Genomic DNA, 24,415 nt, shown 5'->3' on the forward strand with positions numbered 1-24,415 from the left:
CAATTTATTTGCATGTAGTTATGTAAAAGTGTCACTTGTTTCTTTAAAACTCACAACAAACAATTAAACCAATATTGTCTTAATTTTATTATTTTTGTACAAAATTTTCTTTTAAAAAATGGTTCAGGTCACAGGTCGGGTCACAAGTCTGCCCATTTTTGCTTCAGGTCAAAAAATTCTAGTTCGAGTTGGTCAAGTCAGTAAATTTTGACCCATTTTATCATGTCTAAATTATTATAAGTTTTCAAAAGTCAAGGGCACAAACTCATATTGACCATCTATAACAAGCACATGATATGGACTTTACACCGCTGAGAAACTGGAGATAGGGCGGAGATGCTGCAATTATTGAAAAACTAGGGCATGATATATGCACATAAGAGCATCTACATTAGTGGAGCTATAATTTTTGCTATTTGGCTCTACCAAAAGCTACTTTATCTATTTTAGCTAAAATATTCAACATCAGTGATTTTATTTTAACTTTCAACATAATAAAATAACATAAACAATACAATAATATAATATATCTACTACAATAAAAAATTCATTTATTTATTATTTTTTCTATATTCTTCATTATCTTCAAGCACCACCACCGCCACCACCAGTGAAGAAGAACCAAAAAGCCAGCAGCCCCACCCCAAATCACCCACAACACAAACACAAACCCATCAAAAACTATAATATATATTTATTTGACTCCACCAAAAGTTACTTTATCTATTTTACATTCTTACTTTATAAAATATCCAACATCAGTGATTCTATTTTAGTTTTCAATATGATAAAATAACATAAACAATACAATAATATAATATAGGCGAAAAGCCACTTTTAGTCCCTACATTTTTAGGCGATTCCCATTTTAGTCCTTACATTTTATTTTTACCGCTTTTAGTCATTATTTTGAAAAACGCTTTCTGTTTTAGTCCATGCCGTTACTCATTTAACAGAATTATCCTACGTGGCAAACGGTACAATAGTAAATGCCGACGTGTTCATTACAATAATATTAAAAAAAATTATTTACATTTTTAAAAATGCCACATCAGCAATTTAATTTTTTAAAAAAGCTACGTCAGATAAAAAAAATATAAAAATTTCTAACCTAATTATTTTTTTAAAAAAGAAAATTAGTTAGTTAAATTAATTATTTTCTTTTTTTTGGAAGACCATGAAGAACTCAGAAAATACAAACACAAAAAAACACAAAACTCAAACCCAGAACTATTTTTTTGGAAGAGCATGAAGACAGTGGCGGCTCCAGGATTTTTTTTTAGGGGGGTCAATAGTGTCTTGAGCTAGGATTTGTTGTGGGGAGTAAAAGATAAAATGATTTTTTTTTTTGGTATATACAATTGTCATATTACGTATAATAATCTAACATAGTATTTGAAATAGTATACAATACAACTATCTTGTAAAATAGTCTAAAAAATTATTCATAGTTTAAAGATCTGTAAGAAAACAACGATAGAATGCATATAAATAAATATAAATAAGTAACTAATCATAATATTTGTCAAATTAATAATAATTTATTATAATCATATGTAATATCAGTTAAATAAAAATATATGATAAAGAAGAATAGTAACACACCTAAGAGTTGGTCTGAGAGTAAACGTTAAACTAAGGAAAATAAATAGTAACTTATATAAAATTTTGCTTTTGAAGTGTATGGATTTTTAGTCACACGTGTGGTCATTCTCTTGAAATTGGAGCAAACACTAAAAGACTTTTTGAACTAAAAAAATTGTAGAACACTTACCAAACTACTTGATTAGATAGAAAGAGATAGAAGGGAGAAAGAGAGTATGAGAAAAGAATCATAGATGGAAATACAGATCAGTTAGTTGTACAAGTGGTGTAATTTTTTGTTGATAAAGAAGAAAAGTGTAGAAAAAAACAGTTTCATTCTACCATCAATAGTAAAGTAAGCCAGAGTCCAAAGAGAATGTTTATTTATTTTTTAACAAATTGAGCAATTTTAATAGTAGTGCTATTGACAAAACACGCAATAAAATTTAGATGGTAAGTTGTTAAAGGTATGTAAAAAAGTGATGTTAGTTAAGGTTTTAGATAAAAAGTCAATTACAACTTGTCACTTAACCTTTATTGTAAAAATATTGTGAAAATAGCACTAATATGATCATACTTCAAGTTTATTTCAATTGGGTTTAAACAAAATTTAGGGGTAAGGTGTTCAAAATTTTATTTTAAGGCTCAAAAAAAAAAAAAAAAATTTATATATACATTTTTTTTGGGGCCAAGCCAGGAGGTTCATTTGAACCCCCTAGCCTGGTTGTAGAGCCGCCCCTGCATGACGAACAGGAAATGCTTTGTGATTCAAGATATTGAGATCGTAGAAGCTCATGATAGAGAGGCTACAATACGATGTCGTCACATACAAAGTACAAGTAGAAAACGCCAAAACCCAAAACCTGCACCCAACAAGTGCAAAACCCAGAGGCCAGAAAGAACCTTTATTTTTGTAGTATCAAAGAAAGAAAGCATAAGTGTTTGGTATTATGATTCACTACTAATTGGGTCTTTTTTTTTTTTTTTTTTTAAAATTTATTAATGGAGATTTTGAATCCTCAAATTCTATCTGGAACTCCACCTTATTTCTCTCCAAAGAAACATCAGTCCAAGTACAATATACCACCCAAACCCAGCTTCAAAAGAAACTCCTCGTTTCCAACCTTTTATTTATCATTACAAAACAGCAGGAACTTTCAGATTTTTGCACATTTTGGTCAACCCACGTCTTGCCATCGTCGGAACTCGCTGAGGAAGAAGCTCACTTTAGGTGACCAACAAGAACAGGAACAGGTGGGGGTCTGTGTTGTGGGATAAATTGGAGAATTGGGTTGAGCAGTATAGGAAAGATACAAGGATTGGGGAATTGGGTCTGCTACCATTTTTATAGTTTTTGAAGATTTGGAAGGGAATGTCAAGTGGGTTTTGTGTTTTTTTTTTTTTTTGTTTGTGTTTTCTGAGTTCTTCATGTTCTTCCAAAAAAAGAAAAAAAATTAATTTAACTAATTAATTTTTTTTTTAAATAATTAGGTTAGAAATTTTTATATTATTTTTATTTGACGTGGCTTTTTAAAAAAATTAAATTGCTGATGTGGCATTTTTAAAAATGTAAATAATTTTTNCTACACTAAACAATTCATTTATTATTATTTTTTCTCTATTCTTCATTATCTTCAAGCACCCACCTCCACCACCAGTGAAGAACGAAGAAACAAAAAGCCAGCAGCCCCACCCCAAATGACCCACAACACAAACACAAACACATCAAATAACATTGAATTGTGAACCATAAAAACTTCTGTAAAATCACCAGGTGCTATTCTTTTCGTTGAGGCAAGCTTGGTTAGCTCCGCTACAGCCTCCTTTCATAATTTCATTCTGACCATTTGGTAGCTTTCACTCCATCAAATAACGTGTGCGCATTAACTTTTGCTCAAATATACAATACCATATGGATGGACCCCTTTTGTGCTCAGAACTACTTTGGTTATTCAATAAATTGCTCCAACAAATCTTTCTATCTTTCTGCATAGCTTCCATACTTTTATTATTACGTACGAGTATTTATCAAATGCTAAATCTCACTCAATACCATCAAGAGGTTACAAGTTACAAGTAGGCAGCGGGCTGGTTCGGTCTTGAAAAGCTTGTGAATTTATTTTGTGCACATTAGTGTACTACACGGTGACGACGCCACGTTATGGTGTTCCCAAGAACACCCTGACTTGAAAAAAAAAAAAAAATATATATATATATAATAATTAATTTTTTTATTTGTTTACTCTTAAACAAAATGTAGGAACACTCTCAATAAAAATTAGGAACCCCTCAAATTAAAAAAAAAAAAAAAATTATTTGTTCTATTTTTAAGGAAAAAAAAAAAAAGCCCAAAAAAATTTGAACTAAAATCTTAAAAAAAAAAAAAAATTGTAACAGAGCAAACGGCAAGCCCACGGATTCTAAAAAAAAAAAACGGATGGTAAGCCCAACGAACATCAAGCCCACTGCAAGCCCAATAGTAGCAAACCCATGGATTCTCAACCAAAAAAAAAAAAAAAAAAAATCAAACCCCAACAAAGGCTAAAGCAAACCTTAAGCTCCCATAATCTCCTTCACAGTCCCACAAACATCCTTCGCCATACTTATCAAAAAAAAAAAAACCCTTGAACCAAATCATTCACGACCCAGGGCCAAATCAGCCACGACCCATGGCCAAAAAAAACCCATGAACCAAATCAACCACAACCCAGGGCCAAATCAGCCACGATCCACGCCCAAAAAAACTCAAGAACCATGAACCAATTGGACCCACGAACCAATCAGAACCATCAAAGCACAGTCATCCATGACCCATGGCCAAACTGACGATGACACCATCAAGCACGTCCTCACCCATGAATCTGACCACCACAAAGTTCAAACCAAAGTTTAAACCCATATCAAGCACGTCTTCTTTTGGTCGCGCTTCAGCTCCTTCAGCGCCTTGCTGACTAGCGCGGCGCCGGAGGTCACCATGGACACCTTCGCCCGACGGTTCTGGACTGTTAGCTTGACCGTTACGTCGACGGTATTTCAGTTCTCTTCCTTTTCCAATTTTCCTATCTCATCTCTGCTCCCTCCCTCTCTCTCTCTCAAACTTGATTCTCATAGTTTGAGTGTCTGACTTGTGTGTTGTGTTTAGACTTATCTTTTGACAATATAATTATATAAATTGCTTAGCTTTTCTACTTTTGTCTATCTTCTCTCTCTCTCTCTCTTTTTTTTTTTTTTTAAAGGCTTTTGTCTTCTTTTGACCATATAAATTGCTTAGCTTTTTACTGTTTATCTTCTTTTGACAATATAAATTTATTAGCTTTTTACTGTTTGGGTAAGTGTAGGTAAATATAAAAATATGTAATTTTGTTGAAATTGCTGATCGGCTTTTGTCTCTTATCTCTTACTGTGGGGGTGGATGGGGCCGTGGCATTGAATTGGGGTAGTGGTATGTGGTCCTTAAAAGTAAGAGAATACACGTTATAAAAGAAAAGAAAAGAAAATAAAATAAACTATGTAAGTAGTTTTGTAGTCAGTTGATACTTGATATACATATATACACTTTTGTACTATTTTTAGTTGTTGTTTTTCATTATTTAATTACATATTTATGTTTTAATATTATAAAATAGTAATTGTTATGTAATAACTAAATGATTTGATTGTCAAAAAAGAAAAACTAAATGATTTGTTTTATTTGAGGTTTTCTTATTTGGATCAATAATTTTATGTTGTATAAGAAAATATAAATATATATTATTTTTAATTTTTTTTTAGAAACCTTGAAACACCCTGAAACGATTCGTTGAAATAGATCAGTATGAAAATATTCCGTTCCACAAAACAAACCGAAACAGGATCCAAAACGGTATTCATAACATTGGTTTCAAGCAAAAAGAAAAAGCTAAAAAAAAAAAAAATTGAACTAAAATCTAAAAAAGAAAAAATTGTAACAAAGAATTTGAAGAAAAAAAAATTGTAATAGGGCAAGCCCACTTAGGAACAACCCTGAGAAAAATTCCTGGAGTCGCCACTGCTACACCATCCTCTTACTTAAAGGTAGACCCCATATATGGGTTTGCACATAAAATTCATATTTATAGTCCACTGGGTATATCGAATAATTTCTTGAGAAGCATACTCAGTTGGAAAATTGGATTACCAAGTTCATTCTATTCAAGTTTTCTCCAATCAAGCACATTTCATTCTTCCTCCATCTTTTCTTCAAATCAAATTGTTTGTTTTCGTATAAAGTGCTATTATGCCAACATATAAAAATATGACTCTAACATGTTAGATCTTTAAGGATTTGTTTGGTAAGAGTATTTAAATATATATATATATATATATATTTGTTTTGAAATTCATAAAATGGTAGGTTCCATACTTGAATTTATTGTTTGGCTAATATTTTCTAAATACATTTTTCAAAAAACTGTATCATATTTTCCTAGTTTAGAACATGATTTTGAAAACGGCTAAGGAGTGTTTTCAGGATACCAAAAATGTTTTTAATGACATAGTTGTAAATAAATTGAAAATACTGGACCCCACATATTTGTCCAAGCTCTTTTATCTCTTAAATTAAGGAGTTTATCTTTATCACAAAAAGAATTCCCACCCTTCAAATTTGAAACTTATTATTAAAAAAAAAAAAAAAGAGTACATGATGAGCTCTATTCCCATATTATTATCCACAAAAAAAAAAGTAATTTACAAATTCTACACATTACTTTTGTAAATATTTTTTTAATAAAAAATATCAAAAATAGAAATGGTCTCCTAAACAATTATTTTTTTTTTTAGTATTTGGAAATTGTTCTTAAAAGTGAGAGCCAAACACGTAAAATATAAAAATTAATAACTGAAAACTAGTTTTAAGTTCAATTTTTTGAAAATTGTTTTTGTACTATATTGAAAACAAAAATAAAAATCCTTCTACTAATCAGACCCTAAACTTCTTTTTATTATAGTTGCACTACCAAAAATTTGGGTTTATGCGGTGTTTGTTTGTTTTTTGTTTTGTTTTTTTTTTTTGTTTTTTTGTTTTTTTTTGCAGCATATTAAAAAATGCTGCTATAAGAGGTATATTGTGGCATTTTTGTTGAGCGCCGCTAAAGAATGGGCATATAGCATGTTTTTCTATAGCCTAACCAATAGCAGCATTTGTCAAAATCGCCACAAATGAGTAGTTTATACTTTATGGCGGTGGGTTTGTGGACTATAGTGACATTTTCATAAATTGCTGCAATAGTTATTAAAAACATAATAATTCTTTTGTTACAAAACTTTATAAAAACCATTTCTCTCTATAGCAACTTCTTTTTATTTTTTATTTTTTCATTTTTTGCGACATTTTCTGACACGTCCCAAACTTAGTTTTTTTGTAGAGTGTGGATTGATTGTTGGGAAGGTTTCTACCCAATGGTTTTTACTTTGGCACAATTGTTCCATTGGGTTTTCCTAGATATAGTAAAATGAGTTAGAATTCGCTAACCGGCCTAAATCCAAATTTTTTTACCTGAATAAAAACGAGTCAACCAGTGATCCGACTCTTTTTTTTTTTTTTTGGCCAACCTAACCCTACTTGTTTTTAAAAACTTATTATTAATTTTTTTTCTATAAAAGTAAAATGAAATGGAGACAAGTTGGTATACTTGTTTGTTATGGGCTTTGTATTGCAAAACCTAAACTCAAATGACAAATATAATGCATGTGGTTTTTCTTTTTTCTTTCTAAACAACATCAAAATTTTAACATTTTTTGGATGAAGGCATTAAAAAAAATGTATTTATATTTAACGCTATTCAAATAAAATGGCTTCGATAAAACTTTTTGAGACTTTTATCTAGATGCATGCAAACGAATTGATTGTAAAGTTGTGATTTCCAACTATGTTGTGTTGGCTTTAATTCCTTGCCAAATTTGATTGTAATTTCTTCAATAATTTTTCCCTGTATGTATGTGAGTTTTTAGTTGTAAGGGATGAGTGTGAGAAATTGTGAAGACTCAAGTTTCAAAGGATGAACAAGTGGATTTCGCGAGTGTCTCACGAGAAGCTTACCTGCAAAAGAGTCACATGTAGAGCACATGACTGAAAGATAAAGAGTCGTGCCAGGTTGGAGGTTTTTGCGAGTGTCTCACGGGTAAGGCCAACCTACGAAAGACTCGCGAAACTCTCTGTTTGGCAAAAAGTCGTGTTTTGCTTTACCATGTTTTATCCACACTATATATACCATCATTACCTATAAATTCTAAAGAGTGGTTTTCAGAGAGAAAATCTTAAAAAATACACTTGAGAGTTAGAGATTGTGATACCCACAATCATTTACACATTTCCTTATGGTTTTTCCTCAACTCCTACGTCTCCATCTCTACATTTGGAGTGTAAAGTGAGATTTTGGTGTTATTGGGAAGTATTGGAAGGATCCATTCATTGGCGGATGCAATCGAGCTAAATTATAGGATCTAGAAAGTTAGAGAACATAAGGTTCTGAGAAGTCAGTTGGTAGCAGGAGCTTAGAGGGCTTAAGTACATGGGATAGACTAAGCTTGGAGGGTCTTTTGCTTTTCGTGTACTCCAACTTTATTCTCGAGTGGATTGATTTCGACTTGGAGGGTTGTGGAGAGATTTTTCTCCAAGTTCTTCAGTTTTCTCTTCGATAACACGTCTTGATGTTATCTTGTGTTTGCATCTCTCTTCACTACTCTTTAAACTTTCCTTTTATTGTTGATAATGGATGAACATGGCTTAGGGTAGTGATAACGGTTACTAGTACTTATTTACTCTTATTTCACATTTAGTATAAGTTAGAGTAAAAGCTATCTAGCTGTGTTTTAATTTGGGGGTCTAAATAAGACCTTGTGTTTTTGCACAAATTAGAGCTTTCAATTGGTATTAGAGATGGTACACTCATTAGATTTCATTATCCTAGTGTGATCCTAGACCCCAAGTGAGATGGATAGATCTTAATCCCTTAATGATCCTCTATACTTTGATGGAAGTAACTATGCTTTTTGGAAAGTACGTATGCATGCTTTTCTTTGTGCCATTGATGAGACAATGTGGGATTCCGTTGAGAATGGATATGTAAGACCCACTACAGCCAAATCTAAATGGGACAAGGTTGCTTTTGCATTGGCAAATGCCAATAGCAAAACTATTTACGCTATTTTTTGTGGTATTTCTACTGATAAGTTTCACAGGATTTCGCATGTAAAGACCGCCAAAGAGGCATGAACCATTCTTGAGACACCCTACGAAGGTATCAAGAACGTTAAGGACACTAAGTTTCAAGTGCTCACTATTCGGTTTGAAAAAGTAAAGATGAGTGACGATGAGTCGTTTGATTCTTTTTATGAGAGACTCAATGAGATAGTGATTGCCAAGCTCAATCTTGAGGAGAAGATTGAAGATGCCAAGGTGGTGAGGAAGATCTTAAGATCCTTACCCGAAAGCTTTCAGGCTAAGGTCACAGCTATAAAGGAGAGTAAAGATTTGGATGGAATAAAGATTCAAGAACTCATTGAATCTCTCCAAACCTATGAGCTCGGACTCCCCTCTCACAAGTCTAGCAAATCACTTGCTCTTAAAACTATAAATGAGAGAATGAGTGATTCCTCCGATGAAGACGATGTAGAAAAGGAGTTGGCGTATCTTGCAAAGAACTTATGGAAATTTCTCAAGATGAAGAACAATGGGAAGTCATTTGGCAAAGTAAAATTCTCATCCTCAAAAAATGACAAGGAGTTCAAGAAGAAGGATGGGAAAGACTCTTCATCAACTCAAGGAATCGTGTGCTATGAATGTAATGGGAATGGACATCTCAAGAAAGAATGTTCAAACTATTTAAGAGGAAAAGGGAAAGTGTTTACAACCACCCTTAGTCATTCAGAAAACTCAAATTTCGATGCGGAAGGAGAATGTGATAGTGAGGGAAACTATTAAGCTTTCATGGCAATTATAACAGTTGACTCTTGAGATGAGTTGAGCGACTTGGTTGATGAGCTTGGTGTACATTTCAAAGGTGAAGAAGTTATGATTTGGAAGATGAGGATGTGTGCCTCAATGAAGGTGAGAAGAACCTTCAAGAAGTGTATGATGCGTTGCTTGAAGATTGTGGCAAATATGCTAAGGTTGCAAAGAACGCAGTTAAGAAGATGAAGAAAACTGAAGAAGAGCATAAATACACACTTGTGCAACTTAAGGAGGCAAAGTGTGAAGTTGAAGGGTTGAAGGAAGAATCGTGGAATGCCTACTTGAAAAACAAGTTCCTTGAATTTGAAATCATTCAAGCTAATGTCAAAGTAGAGCGTATTTCCACCAAGAAACTTGACAAAATGATCTCTTCTTAAAAACCCTCAAATGATAAGGCCGGTCTAGGCTATACCAATGAAGGAAGCTCAAGCAATGAACCTGAGAAGGAAGTGAGGATCGCATTGGCCAAAAGTATAGAGAAATCTATAGTGGAGAAGCTCGAGATTAAGACCCCTGTTGTTGCAAAGAGATCCATTGGTGCAAAACCAAATGAAAAAGAGAAGTCATTACCCAAAAGTCAAAGGGGATCTCAAGTACATCATTTTTGTCATCATTGTAGTGTGCGAGGGCACACAAGGACAAATTGTTTCAAGCTTTAGGCATTCAAAAGAGCTGATTCTTTGTGTGGCCATGACAACATAAGAAGAATGCCAAAAGGAATTCAAGCTAAAAGAGAAAATGAGGGACACCTTATTGGAGATGTTATAGAGATATTGAAGGACATTTCATCATGCTTTGCCAGTTTCACCCTGAGGTTTGAGAGTTATGTTGGTCGTACCCCTGCATCTAAGGATCTCATTCAAAACACTCATACAGTGTGGGTGAAAAAGGATACTTATGCATGATCAATCATTATGCCCATGCATTAATACTTCCAACATATTAGGGGTATAGTTTCATGCATCATGATATATGCAATCTTCTTGTGTCCTTGCTTTCGTTTTAAGCATGTTTCTTTTTCAAGTCTTAGTTTGTTGTTTCTTGCTTTTGTTGATCTTATTTTGTTTGTTTTGTTTTTGAGTGTGTTGAAAAATTTAAAAACCCATAAAAAGTGAAAAATCTCAAAAAGTTTGATTGCTTGTGTTATGTATATCACATGTGAGTTTGGCCTAGTATCTCCGTACTAATGGCATAGTACATTTACGAGCTTAGGTTGTTATGTATGCATATTTTCTAAGTGTGAGCAACATCTAGAAATCTACATTTGATTGTTGTAAATAGATCTTCTAGCTTGTTATGAATGATTAGTCAATGGTCTTGTTTGATCTTGATACATGCGTAGACTTGAGCTTATATATCTCCTCACATTTTCTTTTTCTTTTTCTTTTTCAAAAGAGCTCTTCAAATGTCAATGTCCAAAAAGAGAAAGAGCTGAAAAAGCCTTACTTCAAAAACTAGTTTGACTAAGAAAAAGCGGAGCAATTTGTATTGAAATATATGGTGCCAAAGTCAAAGGCTTATTTGTCAAAAACTCTCTTCTTTGTAGGAAATGACTACAGAAAATTTCCAAGAATACCAAAAATCAAATCCATTGTGACTAGTATTAAATTGACTTGATGGATATCTGGATATGAAAAATAAGGTTCCTACAATAGAATGGATGGTGAAATGGAGCGCCGGTTGATAACTCTCGTGTTTTCTGCAGAAACTGTATGGAGAAGAGAGATCATTTTTTCTTTGAGTACTCATTCTCTAGAAAGGATTTGGACTGCAATAAGTAGACTTTGTCTAATATCAAATCCTCGTCCCAGCTGGGTTGATCTTGAGGATTGGGGTCTTCTCTCTTAATAGTTAAAAGGGAATGCCTAGACAGTTAGGACCAATGCAAACAAATAATGGCCCAAGACATCGAGCTGTTTGGTGCGCACTCCTCGGCATAAAATAGAAAGGGCCACAGGTTTTGCGCATGGGCCGAGAAACCCAATATTGCTTGACCCAATTGCTTTAAGGTTGTTTTCTTTCTAACTTTTAAGCTTGGGCTTTCGTACTATGGGTTTCCAAACCGACCCTCAAATATTTCACTTACATTGTGGTCTTGGATTTGCCTAGTCTATTTAATTGTCTCTCACTTTAGCAACCAGCATCACCTATACCTCCACCCCAGTCCTAGAAGAGCATTGTTTCCATACGAGATTTGAGCTTTGATTAGATTAGAATAAAGGTTGCCCCTAAAATAAATAGAGACTTTTCTCCACTCCGCAACACCCCAAAGAGATTTCTACAAAACCCAAACCAAATCACGGCCAAATACAAATTGCCATTAAGTACAAACCAGAGAGAGAACTACTAAAAAAATTTGCACCAAATAAAAAGGCACAATACTGCCAAAAGATCTTACAAATATTAATTGTTGCGGCACACATAAAGTAACAAAAAAAAGAAAAAGAAAAAAGCCGAAGAGCTCTTTTGCTTATTTGCTAAATATGAGTCAAGATATGTTTTTGGTAGTTTATTTGCTATAAGTGTGATAAAACAATAAATATTAGCTTACTTCTAAAAAGATAAAATTTAAGTAGTTTTTTGCTATCAAATAAGAGATCTAGGATTCAAATAATGCCTATATCAAAAACCAATTTATGTCTTGACTTTTTGATAAATAACAATCATCTTAAACCGGATGCCATAGATCGGAATTATATCATCTCAATAGTAATAATAGAAAAAAGTATACTCTATTTCAATGTTAATTAAATTTGAAATAACAAAGTGTTTGAATTGAATTGGAGAAAATAATTTATTGCAACTATATATTTAAGTTTTAATTTTTTTTAAATTTAATTTTGTTAAACTTTTTTAGTAAAAAAAATTGGAACAAAAATCCAAACAGACACTAGCACAAGGAATAGGAATTCAATTAGAATTCTACCAAACGTACAAGTAGGCTAGGATTGGTCTTCAATGTCAACAATCAATGGAACATGGGCAACAGTATCTTTTTTTGTTTGTTTTGATATGCAGTCACAAGAGATAGCAACATAAATACATCTTCTTCTTTTTTTGTCAATATCCATGGTGCACCAATATTTCCGCCGAATAGATGCAATAATTTTGTCAAGCACAATGGCAAACTTTTCTCATTGGAAATGAAAAGGAAAGGAAAAGGATTTGAAAAAAAATCAGCCTGTTCTATATTAGTACCATTGAGATTCTTCTTGTCATCTTTTATCATGGAATAGAGTTTAGTTCTAAACATTTTTAGAGCTATATTTTTTAACTTATTTTGTGACGATTTATAAGATTATTCATATGTAGAGGAAGACAGTCTCCACTTCAATGTTCCTAAATTGTTGAGAGAGCGAGAAGCAAAAGCAATAATAAAACTTTTACACATAGTTCCTCTTATGACTTAAGAGGAAAATTACCACAAAAAAAATTAGTTACCCATGTTGTAAAATAACAGGGATTCAAAACACTAAAGTTGATTTTGAAAATTGTACATTTTTAGATCCCTTAACACAAATTGTTTAACCTAGTTATTTAGCCAAATGATTACTTAGATAAATTATTTAGTTCTAGGTTAAAACAATAAAACTATTTCATGTAAATAATGTGAAAATATAAAGAACACAATGATATGATAACCTAGGAAAACCTAACTGGTAAAAAACCTGAAGAGGATTTACCTAGCTATCCTTAAGGTAAAACAGATCCACTATGAAATAATTGAAGTTTTTACAATATAATTTAGGCCACTAATATCCTATTGCTACCTCAAATAGAAAACTTATTACCATGACCACGTAACAATTTCGAGTTCGCGAACTACTTCTTTCATTAATCTACTACAACCACAAGTTCTCCTACTTGTAACTTTGAGACTTCACTCAAAGGTTTCAAATCTTCTTTAAAGTTCTTTATATAGTAACTGAAGAGATCATTAAGTTCTTGACGTGAATCTTGATCTTGACAACTCTATATGTGTGTATGAAGGTAAACACCTCTAGATCTCATAGAAAATTCAATACACAACTCTCAAAAAGCCTTTGAAATGTAGCTAGGGTTTTTTTCTTTTATACTTGAAGTAAAACACAAAACCTTACACGTCAAACGGGCTTGGGCTGAATTAGAAATTCTGCAGAAAAATAAATCTGCACGAGTTTCGATCAATCGAGTCTAATTTTCGATCGATTGAGTCTTGTAGATTTTGTCCAATAAATCCTGCAATCACTCGATTCCAATTTTACATTAAATCACACTTTGAGCAAGCCTAAACCTAGACTCTATGTTTTGATCATGGTTTGCCAATATATTACAAATTGAAGTTCTAATACATTAGTTCCTAAAGTCTTAGAACGTAACAAAAATAGTATACGTTTGAGAAAGATCTCTAAAACAATATTAGGATTAAAGAAAACTAACTCGAAAGAAAAATAGAGACCAAAAATCCCAAAATTTACGTGGTTTGGCAATAACCTAGGTCCATAGGCGACGACGAAGAAATTTTTAGAGCTATATATTTTTCTTTTAAACTTATTTTGTGACGATTTTTAAGATTACTCATATGTAGAGGAAGAGGGACTCTATTTCAACGTTCATGAATTGTTGAGAGAGAGAGAAGCAAAGGCAATAATAAATTACCATCAACAAAACTGGTTACCCATGTTGTAAAATAGCAAGGATTCAAAATACTAAAGTTGATTTTGGAAATAGTATATGTTTGAGAAAGATCTCTAAAACAATATTAGGATTATAGAAAACTAACTCAAAAGAAAAACAGAGACAGAAAATATCAAAATTTACGTGGTTTGACAATAACCAAGGTCCATAGGCGACGATGAAGAAATTTCACTAACAAATTTAGAATAATACAAATATGGTGTAGAGGCATTCTCACACATCCAAATCCCAAATAAACCCAAATAGCCACCCCTCACAATTACAAAGATTAAATGTTGCACCTAAAACAAATAGAGACTTTTCTCTACTCCGCAACACCCTCCAAGAGATTTCTCCATAACCCAAACCAAATCACGGCCAAATACAAATTGCCATTAAGTACAAACCAAAGAGAGAACTACTAAAGAAATTTGCACGAAAAAAAGAAAAAAAGAAAAAAAGACACAATACTGCCAAAAGATCTTACAAATATTAATTGTTGCAGCACACATAGAGTAACAAAAAAACAAGCCAAAGGGCTCTTTGCTTATTTGCTAAATACGAGACAAGATATGTTTTTGGTAGTTTATTTGCTAAATTGTGTGATAAAATAGTAAGAATTAGCTTACTTTTAAAAAGATACTCCTTTCGTCGCAATTTGTTTGTCTTATTTGAAAAGTTAAACTTTTAAAGGGAACATAATTTATTGTCTTGTCTGTCTTATAAAAATGTATAAGTTTACAAAATTACTTTTAAATAAATTTATCAGTTTTTTTTTAAGAGTTATTCTTAATGAGGCAACTAAAAAGGTGCCCCAATTAGATTGATTTTTTTAAATATTTGTTAGTTTTCTTTTTAGATAGTTTTGAAAATAAGATAGGGGTATAATAGGAGCATTAGTAAATTAATGATTTTTATTATTAGAAATAGGAAAATATTTTAAGACATCCTAAAATGGAATAGAGGACAAACAAACTGGGACGGAGAGAGTAAAACTTAAGTAGTCTCTTACTATCAAATAGGAGAACTATGATTCGAATCATGCCTATATCAAAAACCAATTTATGTTTTGACTTTTTTATAATTAACAACCATCTTAAAGCGGTTGCCATAAATTGGAATTCTATCATCTCAGTAGTAATAATAGAAAAAAGTATACTATTTTCTAATTTATATATATATATATATATATATATATCTCTAAAAACTGAAGCGTAGCATTTATTGTTGCTACGCTCCAATTGAGCCACATTAGTATCCACGTCATTATCTTTTTTTCTTTCCAATTTTATTATAATTGTTTTGTAATTTATTTATTTTTTTAATATTTACACTTCTTCAACCTTTCTCCCTCCCTTACCTTTTCATCTCCCCACTATCCTCTACATTAATATTATTCTTTCTCTGTCCCTTCATCTTTTTTTATTTTTGTCTCTTCTTATTCACACCATCTTACTATAAATTTGTCACTACCTCTTTCATTCTATGCATAGTTTTCTCTCACAAAAAAGACTCTCTCTCTCTCTCTCTCTCTCTCTCTCTCTCTCTCTCTCTCTTTCCCCCTTTTTTATATAAAAAAAAATTTTGCTTGTTTTCCCCATTTTGAAGAAAGGAAGGGGCGGAGACGGGGCACCTATGATCTGACTCTGTATCACCAACGCTAATTATATCATCCCATCTCAAGATTGATTAATTGAACACTGTTACTTGTTTGACTTTTTATGAGTTATTCTGTTATTTGAACATCTCAATCTTCATTCTACATTCACTCTGTCAACTGCAAAAATAAGAACACAATCATATTTGATAGTAAAACAAGAGGGGAAAGGGGAGTTGCAGGATGGAGCATGATATTTATGAAGATTGTTGGTGTATTTTAATACTAGCCTAGTTTTACTATGCATTTGGACAATAGGTTTCATGAATTCATAACTATGTCGGTACTAAATATATAGGAGCATTACAATTAAAAGTTACTAGTATATCCTGCTCCTGGAAAGTAAAAAAGAAATAGAGAGAGAGAATTCGATTTGTTTAAAATTGCTAATTGAAGACTGCACTAGATGGGGATAGAAACTATATGACATTTCACAAAAAAAATTGTCCAGTGAAACTACTTTCCATGTGACCAAAAATGATGAAAATTTATCTAGAAACCCATCTTAGTCCCTTCCCTTACCCAACCAAACAAGTATTTTAATACTAACCAAGTTTTAGTATGCATTTGGACAATAGGTTTCATGAATTCAAACTCTTTGAAGATAACTCATAAAACCAAGATTTGGGCTTGTTTCCAAATTCCAACTATTCTACTCTTTACAGTTTGTTGTTTATTATTTTTAGTTGTTTATCTACATAAACATTAACATTTTCTTTTTTCTTTTCCAAATAACTTTTAACAGGTGTGCAGATGATAAGCCATTTGTGCCAACATTTCAGGTGTCCAAAGAAAGGACAAGAAGCTTGGGTATTGAATACATTCCTTTTGAGGTGAGCCTCAAGGAAATTGTTGAAAGCTTGAAGGAAAAGAAGTTTATCAGTTTTTAAGTATTGGTAGCACCCTGAAGTTCCTGCCAAGTAATAAACAATGGTGAGGCATGTTGCCTAGAACCATCCTTTGGTTGGTGTTTTGGTTTTAGTAGTCTTCAGCTTGATGGTGTATTTCTCTTTATATCTATGTATGCACTATGTTGGTTAGTAACTTCGGTCCCAGACTTTTTCCTATCCAATAAAAGGAAATGCTATGCATTTCTTTTCTGTTTAGATGAAGACATGAAGTATTTACCACTTTCAAAATTATAAGTGTTGTGTGATGCTCATTTTGATGTGAATTGGAGAATGATTATGAGAAAGGCTATGTAGTACTTAAGAATGATCATTGATGCCATGATGGTAATTAATCTCCTTGTCAATGTAGCCACTGGCATTATTATGATTGTGAATTAGTGTCTCAACTTTCATTCAAGACATTGCCAACCTTTCTATTTGAAATAGACCTATTCATGGTTCAAATTAAATAATTATAAATTTTTTGGTTACATTAACTGTCATGTCATTTGAAATTTAAACAATATTATACTTTGGTCATAGTTAGATCCGAAAAATAAAATTTTAATTGTCAGTGCATATATATGTGTGTGTCTGCGCGCGCTTGTACTTTGCATACAAAAAAGGCATAAGTCGGGACAGTATTTTAATTGAAGGTTAGTTTCATTTCCACTGGAATGGTTAAACTTATTAGAAATTAGCTAGGCACCTTAAACTTTATAATTAAGTTTAAAATTCATTAGAAGATTGAATTGTAAGTAAAGGGCAACTTACACTTTCGGTCACCGGAATTTGATATAGATTTGATTTTGGTCCCGTAAATTAAACCGTTCGGATTTGATCAATGAAATTTAAGAAATGGAACTTGGTTCAATTTTAGTTCCTTCAATTTATGGTTGGTTGAATTTGGTTCTTAAATAATGAGGTGCCCTGTAGAAAATGTGACGAAGAAGATAGTTTTATATTATTAGAACATATATTATTTAATAATAATAATAACAACAACAATAATAATAAGGGTAAACTATATAAATGGTCTCTATCCTTTACACTAGATTTCAATTTAGTTCGTAACCTTTTTATTATATCAAGTTGGTCCCTAACCTTTTAATGTCATGTTAATTTAATCCCTGCCGATATAATATCTCGATCGAAAAGTATGATCTGTCAAACAGCGTAAATTAAAAAAAAAAAAAAAATTGGAACAGACCAGAAAGCGAAGGTTCAATTTGAGCTAGTATTGACTTTTAGGGTAGTTTTAGGCAACTCAAACACCCAAAGACTTCAAGCGAATCATAACCTTCACAAAATCTACAATGTCTGACTTCAACATCAAATCTATAAGCTATCGTCATTGAATAAAAAACATAAGCCCCCTTCTTTGGTTATAGTCTACTCATAATGGTTACAAAAAAAAAATACTGTAATGTTGGAGTTATGTAGGTGTCATTGAAAGGTTGAAGCTAAATGACATCATTTTTTTCTAAGTGTATTTGAGATAGGATGATATGAAAAGCTATGGACATATGTATATAAAGGAGTAAAAGTGAAAATGATGAATGGAAATGCAAAGAGTTTTTTGTGTGTATGAGAGATGGAAGGTCTTGAAACATTGAAATAAATGAAACAAATAGTAGTCTTAAAACATTAAATACAAAATGTAACAAAAATTAGTCTTGAAACATTAAACCAAAGGAAATAAAGAGTCTCCACTTTTAAATTTGTTCTTATCTCTAATATGATTTAAGGGTATCTCAATTCTCTTCACAGAGTGCGCCACATGGCAGAACCTCATTCTCTCTCGCATGAGGTCTTTGCTTTTGTATATACTAGTTGCATGCATACCCGCGCGTTGCGGGTGATAAATTTTTTAGGATGGTCTCATTAAATATTTTATTAATACTATAATTTTAGTTATTAACAGTTGGTTTTTCATTAGTTTTTAAGTTAATAAAAACCTTAAATATACCTTTTTTTTTACCTTTACACACACATACACATATAATCTTATATCTTTAAGAAAACTCTATATATTCCACTTTTTTGGATCTGTAAAATTATAAACTACTACTCCATAATGATAGTGGCTAATTAAATTTTTTTTTTAGTGATCTCATTTTTAACGCTTTTTACCATTATTATATATTTACTAATTGATGATTTGCATAACAAAGACGATAAATGAGAGGTAGCATTGTTTATTAGATTTTCGAAAGTAATAATGTATAAAAATTATATATATTTATATATATATATATTATAAATAAGGTTAAATGAAATGCCAAAAAAAGGATTTTAAAATTTTCTAACTTTATTTCTGTAGGGCCCGTGGGCCTGATAACCTCGGCCCATCGGGTAGCAGACCCAAGGCCCATGCCGAGGAACACTGACTATTCAAGGCTAAATTGGGGAAAGCTTCTTTTCCCAATTCACGCCGATGACCTCCTCATCCTCGGCCTGACAAGGGTGATTTTCGGGAAAGACCAGGCCCAAAGTAAGCTGTCATCCTCGCATTTAATGCATTCACCTAACCCCCCTGGCCGCATTAATGGGGATATAACCCCTTAGCAGGGCAACGTTGATCAGAGTGAACCACTTGAGTACTGATAAGGCCTCTGACGGGACGGACGGCCAGAAGAGAGGCAAATGGATGATCAACAGATGAAATAAGGAGATAGGAAGATGAAGACTATATAAGGAAAGCAAGTAAAGTAAAAAGGGGGGAGGAGGAAAAAAGAGAAGCAAAAGGCCTCCTCGGCCATGGGCCGAGGAGCATCCTCCCAGTTGTATAGAAACTCTAAGTATCTTTTTATAAATGAGAGTTCATGCTTGATGAACGACGGCCAGCGCCTAAACCTTTAACCCACTCTCTATAAATTTATTGTTTGGGCTTGTTGGGCTGAAAACCTATTCATACTCAGGGTCAATCCAAACTGAGTCCCTACAATTGGCGCCGTCTGTGGGAAGGATTAGGGTGCTGGCCGGCGCACCAGGCGAGTATTCTAAGTATTCATTTTATAGTAGGTTGAAAAAAAAAAAAAGGAGATTTGACAGCGAAAAGAGAAATATTGATATTATTATTTCATAAATAGAAAGAGTACAAATTACAATCAAAGGCTCAGGTGGAGCCGCCCTAAAAAAGCTAGCCGGTGGGAAGTGTCAAGCCGTCCCTTTATTGGTATAAAGAGAATGGGAGAGCTTGACACAAAAGGCAGAGAAGGGGGAGGGCCATCATGTTTCCAGGCCACCGACAACTCCCTTCTCGGCCAGGCGGAGCTGGAACAAAGAGAGGAGCAGATGCAGGGGCTCCGGGATACCTTCTCCCATGATGTTCCCTTGATTCTCTCCACTCCTCACTAGTGTTGGCCGTTGGAGACGGCAACACTCGAGCACCGCCCATGAGGTGAATTTACACGTCTCCTTCGTCGGGGGTGCGCTCCGAGGAAAGACGTTAGGTACTCTAACAACATCCCTTTGGGCCACCTTGTAGGGCGCCATCGAGGTTACGCCTAGATTCTGCCGCACCGAAAGCCCAGTGGGGGCTGCGGCCATACCGGCTTTTGCTAGTTCCAGTCACAATTCCGGCGGGGTTGTTAAAAGGGCTTGGGAAGTTGGAAGAATGTGTTTTTTGTTCTGTTTGTGTTGAGAGGTCCATGGGTTGTGGAGAAACCATCTCCCCACCTTATATAGGAGATGGGGGTTGGTGAGAATTAATTCATGCAGAGTTCGAAAAGAGAATTATCAGCTGGGCTAATAATGAAGCCACCAATTTCCAAGGAGGCCGCAGACCGTTGGACTCGTGTTAATTCACGAGGACATTAATGAAGGCGCGTTTCGCGTATCGAAGCGTCAAGCGTGGAACACGAACAGACAAAGGGCGCTTCATAAATGAAAAAGATGGGGCCTTGAGCTGGAGGCGAGATCAACGCCACGTGTAAAGATTATAATCTGACCCAAGGAGGAATCATCTCCAGTAAAGCGGTCCGAGGACAAACCTCTACTTACAGAAAAATAGAAGTGGTAGACAGAACCAAGGTATTGCATGGTCCTCGGACCTAAGCCTATGGTAAAACTATTCACACCATTATACCTGGGTACTAGACTAAGGTATTGCATAGTCCTCGGACTCAAACCTATGGGGAAACTAGTTACTTACAGAAAAATAGAAGTGGTAGACAGAACCAAGGTATTGCATGGTCCTCGGACCCAAGCCTATGGTAAAACTATTCACACCATTATACCTGGGTACTAGACAAAACCAAGGTATTGTATAGTCCTCGGACTCAAACCTATGGGGAAACTAGCTACTTATAGAAAAATAGAAGTGGTAGACAGAACCAAGGTATTGCATGGTCCTCGGACCCAAGCCTATGGTAAAACTATTCACACCATTATACTTGGGTACTAGACAGAACCAAGGTATTGCATGGTCCTCGGACTCAAACCTATGGGGAAACTAGCTACTTACAGAAAAATAGAAGTGGTAGACAGAACCAAGGTATTGCATGGTCCTCGGAGCCAAGCCTATGGTAAAACTATTCACACCATTATACTTGAGTACTAGACATAACCAAGGTATTGCATGGTCCTCGGACTCAAACCTATGGGGAAACTAGCTACTTACAGAAAAATAGAAGTGGTAGACAGAACCAAGGTATTGCATGGTCCTCGGACCCAAGCCTATGGTAAAACTATTCACACCATTATACCTGAGTACTAGACAGAACCAAGGTATTGCATGGTCCTCGGACCCAGGCCTATTGAAAACTAGATACTTATAGAAAAATAGAAGTACTAGGCATAACCAGGGTATCGCATGGTCCTCGGACTCGAACCCATGGAGAAAATAACTATTTGAAAAAAAAAAACCAAAGCGTTACTTAGAGTCAAGCTATAATACGGTCTTTAGATTTATATTTGAAGGATAATAGATGGTTTCATGAGGCTAACTCCAGAATAGAATACGAATATTGAGCAGAATACAATAGTAAAGCAAATAAAAGAAAATGTCATTAGTTGGAAGCAAAGTGTTAAGTATTCAGTTCAAACGGAAAGTATACCACTCCCTTACAACGCCACTGAGGCAAGAAACAAAATGAGATAAAAGAGAAAATAAACAAATTTGTCCTATGTCGTATACTAGTCTCCTCAACTCAGTAGGCAAATTAAGTCAATAAGGGTTTAGTCTCGAAGGGTCCGCCGGAGGACTTGCCACGTCTTGTGGTATTTCCTGACCCTCGGTTATAACTTCCCCCAACGCTCTCTGGGGCTCAACTCCCTCGGATGGTTGGTCAGTTAATGATGTACCCTCGGCGGTCTTATCGTGACTCTCAACCGCTGGTAATGAGGACCCCTCCTCGGGAGCAGCAGGTGCAACCTCGTGAATGGCAATAGGGTAATATACCCTGTCCTCCCTCCTAAGATCAGATGAGACATCAACCCCTGCTTGGTTGAGGGCTTCATGCCAGGTCTGAGAACAATAATGCCTGCACACTGCAGGAACTTGAGCCCGAAGGGTGGCTTCAGTCTTAGCCACCCCATCTGCGAAAGCATCCTCCTCTGCCTGTTCTACAGAGCGCTCAGCGTCTATTTTCGCAAATACCGCATCGTCTTTGGCTCTCACAGCCTCGTCCCTGGCATACTCGGCAACACCTTTCTCATGGATGGCCACAGTCAACTTTTCCTTCATATAGGCAATGTTCTCTTTGGCAGTTTGTAGTTGACCCTCAACGTCTTGCAAACGATTAGTTTGATCCTCGACTTGCTTCCTGGCCACGGCTAGGTCGGAGATAGCAGTATCCCTGGCCTTCGTCATCTCTTCTAGATCCTCGGTCGCCTTTTTTAGGTCGGCCTCAGATCTCTTGAGGGTATTGACAGCCTCCAAGAACTTGTCACGCTCTTGCGCTAAGGCATTGCTATGGCCATCGACCTCCTCGCCTAACCTGAAAAGGGCCTGGATAGCCTGCCAATAAAAACAAGTAACTCCGTAAAGAGAAAGGAAGGTATTAGTGACAAACTTTGAATAAAGTGAATAGGTGCCAAAGGACTCACCATTCCCAGATACTTCTTAAGGTCGAGGACAACCTCTACCCTACTCATATTTCTTAGCTCGGCCATGTCAGTGGGAAGAAGAAGAGATTTCTCCAGGGCCTCGGCTACAAGAGCCCCCTCGGCTCCTTGAGATTCCCGCATCGACGCATTATCCATTAGGGGCTGATCGTGGAGCATGGCAGCGGGCAGCCAGGCTTGAGCCTCGGACTGCTGAATGGCCTTCTTACCCTTCCGTTGATCACCGAGCTTCAGTTGCTTCGGAGGCCTGCAAAACCTACCCTCCTCGGGCGGGGAATGGGATTTGGTCCCATCCATTGGCTCTTTACCCTTGGAAAGTCTCTTCTTTTTCAGGTCATGAGACTCGGTCTGAGGGTCTGATACTGTGGGAGCAGAAGACAACCTGGTTTGCACAGTTAAAATCTGTGGCGGAGGTGCTGGGGGTTGTGACTCTGCTGGCACACTCTTCTTGGAACCGCCTTCGAGCAGGTCAAGAAGATTGGTTTGGGGCTGTCTTTTTAAACCCATCTCAGTCGGAGTACCAACTCTTAGGGACTGGAGATCGGCTTTGGACAAATGAGGGTCTCCCAGATCACCAGATGGATCCTCGGATTGATCAGCTAGGTTGAACACGCTATATTCGTCCTCAGAGGAACTCAGTTCAACCACCTCCCTTGCCTTCTTAGATAGCCCTTCCTCGGCCACCGTTACTTGCTGGGATGAGGAGGGACCTGCTAGCGGAATGCCTTCAGGTATATAAGACCCCTCAGTAAATGCAAAACCGTTCTCCACCACGGTAATCTGCGTAAGCCGAGGGTCACGAGCTCTAATTACGTGCTTTGGGATTGGGAATGATTTCTGAGCTGGGTCGCATCCGAGGATTTGACGAGCGGCTCTGACCTGGTTATCAGATTCGTTCAGGAAAAGGTCCGACCTGAGAACGGTTTCCAAATCCGCTTTGTTAACCAGGTGGAAATGACGTGCAAAGGCGTGCGGATCTGCGAAAAGGAAAATGAAACTCCTATGGTTAATAAGCCAAAGCGGATATATGGTTATGAAGATAAAAATACTGAAACCTAGATTGTCTTCTACTTCGGATATCCTACCTGGCTCCCCCTCTACTGTTGGGCAATGAAAGCCGTTGTGCCACTCCCCCGACACTATGAGGAAATCTTGAGTCAACTCCTTATTGGAATCAGGAAGACATTGGATGAGACGAATCCTATCGTCCCTTGTCTTCATATAGTACGTCTTACCCCTCAGGTGATGAAGGTTATAGCACCAGTTCACATCGTGGTGAGTCAGTCTCAGCCCCATTTTCTCATTCAAGATATCTACACATCCTAATATCCTAAATACATTCACGGCACACTGGGTAGGAGTCAGGCGAAAATGCCTAAGATAATTGAGAGTCACTGGCCTCATAGGGATTCTCATCCCTCCCTCTACGAAAGCGACTATCGGGATTACGACTTCACCCTCTCTCCTCTTAAGGTACCACTCCCCTTCTTCACAGTACTTCAAACTCACGTTATTGGGTATCCCATAATCGACAATGAATTTGTTCATCATCTCGTCGGAATCAACCAACTTCTTAAACTTACCCAT

Source organism: Quercus suber, unplaced genomic scaffold (genome assembly GCF_002906115.3).
Source record: "Quercus suber isolate HL8 unplaced genomic scaffold, Cork oak 2.0 scaffold_263, whole genome shotgun sequence".
NCBI classification, from domain to species: Eukaryota; Viridiplantae; Streptophyta; class Magnoliopsida; order Fagales; family Fagaceae; genus Quercus; species Quercus suber.